General features: G+C 34.4%; 1 non-coding gene across 1 annotated transcript; it reads left to right on the top strand.

The window, feature by feature from the left end:
• The first annotated feature begins 260 nt into the window (after positions 1-260).
• On the top strand, positions 261-333 carry TRNAA-UGC (transfer RNA alanine (anticodon UGC)). Its single transcript has one exon. It is a non-coding gene; the product is annotated as a tRNA-Ala (tRNA).
• The last annotated feature ends 4,744 nt before the right edge of the window (positions 334-5,077 follow it).

Here is a 5,077-nt window from a genome sequence, read left to right as displayed (position 1 = left end):
TTGTTATTATGGGGATGTAACTCAGATGGTAGAGCGCTCGCTTAGCATGCGAGAGGTATGGGGATCGATACTCTGCATCTCCAAACTTAAAGCTATTCTTATTTATACATGCAATAGCATTTTTATTTCAACAATAACTCTTTGGAACCGCTAAACAAAAATGAGAAGAAGGACAAATAACCCAAAATGAGAAGTAGTACAATGGCAACCATTAGTTAGCAGTTTCCTTGAGTTGATCAATAAAGTGAATTGTTTTCAATGGAGATGTAGCTCAGATGGTAGAGCGCTCGCTTTGCAAGCGAGAGGTACGGGGATCGATACTCCGCATTTCCAAGACTTGAAGTTATTCTTATTTAAACATACAGTATCATTTTTGTTTCCATAATTAACTCTTTCGAACGACGAAACGTACATTTCTTGTCAAAAAAAGGCCTATTTTCTGTAATTTTTTACTAGATGATTTTTCACGAAGCAAGATCATATGTAATTAAGCAATAATCGAATGCAAGATAACCCAAAATGCGAATAAGTCTAAAAGCGACCATTGGTCAGAAATTTTAAAGGGTCAATCAATGATGTGAATTATTTTCAACGGGGATGCAGCTCAGATGGTTGAACAGTGGCTTAGCGTGCGAGAGGCATGGGGATTGGTACCCTGCATCTCAAAATTGAAGTTATTCTTATTTATAAACGCTATAGGATTTTTATTTGCAAAATTAACTATTTGGAACCACGGCTTTGTACATTTTTCATTAAACAATCGTGTTTTGCACTAATGTTTTATCAGATGATTTTTCACGAAGAAATATCAAATGTAATTATCAACAATCGAATGCAAGATAACCCAAAACAAGAAGCAGTACAAAGGCAACCATTGTTTAGAAATTTCTCGGAGTTGATCAATAAAGCGAATTGTTTTCAATGGAGATGTAGCTCAGATGGAAGAGTAAGCAAGTGAGAGGTATGGGGATCGACATTCCACATTTCCAGACTTTAAGTTATTCTTATTTAAACATACAGTATCATTTTTGTTTCCACAATTAACTCTTTCGAACTATGAAATGTGCATTTCTTGTCAAAAAAAGTCCTATTTTCAGTAATTTTTTACTAGATGATTTTTCACGAAGCAAGATCATATGTAATTAAGCTATAATCGAATGCAAGATAAGCCAAAATGAGAATAAGTCTAAAAGCAACCATTGGTCAAAAATTTTAAGGGGTCAATCGATGATGTGAATTATTTTCAATAGGGGTGCAGCTTAGAGGGTTGAACAGTGGCTTAGCGTGCAAGAGGCATGGGGATTGGTACCCTGCATCTCAAAATTGAAGTTATTCTTATTCATAAGCGCCATAGGATTTGTATTTGCAAAATTAACTATTTGGAACCACGGCTTTGCACATTTTTCATTAAACAATCATTTTTTCAGTAATGTTTTATCAGATGATTTTTCATGAAGAAATATTAAATGTAATTAAGCAAAAATCGAATGCAAGATAACCCAAAATGAGAAGAAGTACAAAGGCAACCATTGGTTAGAAATTTCTCACAGTTGATCAGTAAAGCGAATTGTTTTCAATGGGGATGTAACTCAGATGGTAGAGCGCTCGCTTAGCATGCGAGAGGTATGGGGATTGATACTCTGCATCTCCAAACTTAAAGCTATTCTTATTTATACATGCAATAGCATTTTTATTTCAACAATAACTCTTTGGAACCGCTAAACAAAAATGAGAAGAAGGACAAATAACCCAAAATGAGAAGAAGTACAATGGTAACCATTAGTTAGCAGTTTCCTTGAGTTGATCAATAAAGTGAATTGTTTTCAATGGAGATGTAGCTCAGATGGTAGAGCGCTCGCTTTGCAGGCGGGAGGTACGGGGATCGATACTCCGCATTTCCAAGACTTGAAGTTAATCTTATTTAAACATACAGTATCATTTTTTTTTCACAATTAACTCTTTTGAACTGTGAAACGTACATTTCTTTTCACAAAAAATCCTATTTTCAGTAATCACGAAGCAAAATCATATGTAATTAAGCAATAATTGAATGCAAGATAACAGAAAATGAGAATAAGTCTAAAAGCGACCATTGGTCAGAAATTTTAAGGGATCAATCAATGATGTGAATTATTTTCAACGGGGATGCAGCTCAGATAGTTGAACAGTGGCTTAGCGTGCGAGAGGCATGGGGCTTGGTACCCTGCATCTCAAAATTGAAGTTATTCTTATTTATAAACGCTATAGGATTTTTATTTGCAAAATTAACTATTTGGAACCACGGCTTTGTACATTTTTCATTAAACAATCATGTTTTCATTAATGTTTTATCAGATGATTGTTCATGAAAAAATATGAAATGTAATTAATCAACAATCACATGCAAGATAACCCAAAAAGAGAAGAAGTACAAAGGCAACCATTGGTTAGAAATTTCTCGCAGTTGATCAATAAAGTGAATTGTGGTCAATGGGGATGTAGCTTAGATGGTAGAGCGCTCGCTTAGCATGCGAGAGGTACGGGGATTGATACTCCGCATCTCCAAACTTAAAGTTATTCTTATTTATACATGCAGTAGCATTTTTATTTCAATAATAACTCTTTGGAACCGCTAAACAAAAATGAGAAGTACAAATAACCCGAAATGAGAAGAAGTAAAAAGGCAACCATTAGTTGGAAGTTTCCTTGAGTTGATCAATAAAGTAAATTATTTTCAATAGAGATGTAGCTTAGATGGTAAAGTGCTCACTTTGCAAGGGAGAGGTACGGCGATCGATACTCCGCATTTCCAGACTTGAAGTTATTTTTATTTAAACATACAGTATCATTTTTGTTTCCACAATTAACTCTTTCAAACCACGAAACGTCCATTTCTTGTCAAAAAAGTCCTATTTTAAGGAATTTTTTACTAGATGATTTTTCACGAAGCAAGATCATATGTAATTAAGCTATAATCGAATGCAAGACAAGCCAAAATGAGAATAAGTCTAAAAGCAACCATTGGTCAGAAATTTTAAAGGGTAAATCAATGATGTGAATTATTTTCAATAGGGATGCAGCTCAGAGGGTTGGACAGTGGCTTAGCGTGCGAGGGGCATGGGGATTGGTACCCTGCATCTCAAAATTGAAGTTATTCTTGTTCATAAGCGCTATAGGATTTTTATTTGCAAAATTAACTATTTGGAACCACGGCTTTGTACATTTTTCATTAAACAATCATTTTTTCAGTAATGTTTTATTAGATGATTTTTCATGAAGAAATATCAAATGTAATTAAGCAACAATCGAATGCTAGATAACCCAAAATGAGAAGAAGTACAAATGCAACCATTGGTTAGAAATTTCTCGTAGTTGATCAATAAAGCGAATTGTGGTCAATGGGGATGTAGCTCAGATGGTAGAGCGCTCGCTTAGCATGCAAGAGGTATGGAGATCAATACTCCGCATCTCCAAACTTAAAGTTATTCTTACTTATACATGCAGTAGCATTTTTATTTCAACAATAACTCTTTGGAACCGCTAAACAAAAATGAGAAGAAGTGCAAATAACCCAAAATGAGAAGAAGTACAAAGGCAACCATTAGTTAGCAGTTTCCTTGAGTGGATCAATAAAGCAAATTGTTTTTATTGGAGATGTAGCTCAGATGGAAGAGCGCTCGCTTTGCAAGCGAGAGGTACGGGGATCGATACTCCGCATTTCCAGACTTTAAGTTATTTTTATTTAAACATACAGTATCATTTTTGTTTCCACAATTAACTCTTTCGAACCACCAAACGTACATTTCTTGTAAAAAAAAGTCATATTTTCAGTAATTGTTTACTAGATGATTTTTCACGAAGCAAGATCATATGTAATTAAGCAATAATCGATTGCAAGATAAGCCAAAATGAGAATAAGTCTAAAAGCAACTATTGGTCAGAAATTTTAAGGGGTCGATCAACGATGTGAATTATTTTCAACTGGGATGCAGCTCAGATGGTTGAACAGTGGCTTAGCGTGCGAGAGGCATGGGGATTCCTGCTTCTCTAACTTGAAGTTATTCTTACTTATAAGCATTTTTATTTGCAAAATTAACGATTTGGATCCAAGGATTTATACATTTTTTGTTAGAAAAACCATTTTCAGTAATTTTTTACCATATGATTTTTCACGAAGAAGGATCATATGTAATTAAGCAATTATCGAATGTGAGATAACCCAAAATGAGAAGAAGTACAAAGGCAACCATCGGTCAGAAATTTCTCAGAGTTCATCAATAAAGTGAATTGTTTTTAATTGGATTATAGCTTAGATGGTAGAGCGCTCGCTTAGCATGCAAGAGGTATGGGAATCGATACTCGCATCTCCAAACTTAAAGTTCTTCTTATTTGTACATGCAGTAGCATTTTTATTTGCACAATTAACTCTTTGGAACCACTAAACATATACTTCTTATAAAAAAAAAATCCTATTTTCAGTAATTTTTTACTAGATGATTTTTCAGGAAGCAAGATCATATGTAATTAAGTAATAATAGAATGCAAGATTAGCCAAAATGAGAACAAGTCTAAAACCAACCATTGGTTAGAAATTTTTAGGAGTCAATCAATGATGTGAATTATTTACAAAGGGGACGCGGCTCATATGGTTAAGCACTGGCTTAGGGTGCGAGAGGCATGGGGATTCCTACTTCTCTAATCTTGAAGTTATTCTTACTTATAAGCATTTTTATTTGCAAAATTAATGATTTGGAACCAAGGCTTTGTACATTTTTTTGTCAAAAAAACCATTTTCAGTAATTTTTTACCATATGATTTTTCACGAAGAAAGATCATATGTAATTAAGCAATTATCGAATGTGAGATAACCTAAAATGAGAAGAAGTACAGAGGCAACCATCGGTCTGAAATTTCTCGGAGTTCATCAACAAAGTGAATTGTTTTCAATGGGAATGTAGCTCAGATGGTAGAGCGCTCGCTTAGCATGCGTGACGTACGGGAATCGATACTCGCATCTCCAAACTTAAAGTTCTTCTTATTTGTACATGCAGTAGCATTTTTATATGCAAAATTAACTCTTTGGAACCACTAAACATAT

The sequence above is a fragment of the Jatropha curcas genome, chromosome 11 (assembly GCF_041381405.1).
Source record: "Jatropha curcas cultivar XTBG-Jc1 chromosome 11, XTBG_Jcur_1.0, whole genome shotgun sequence".
NCBI lineage: Eukaryota > Viridiplantae > Streptophyta > Magnoliopsida > Malpighiales > Euphorbiaceae > Jatropha > Jatropha curcas.
Note: the sequence above shows the minus strand (reverse complement) of the source record. Positions and strands in the feature narration are given on the sequence as shown.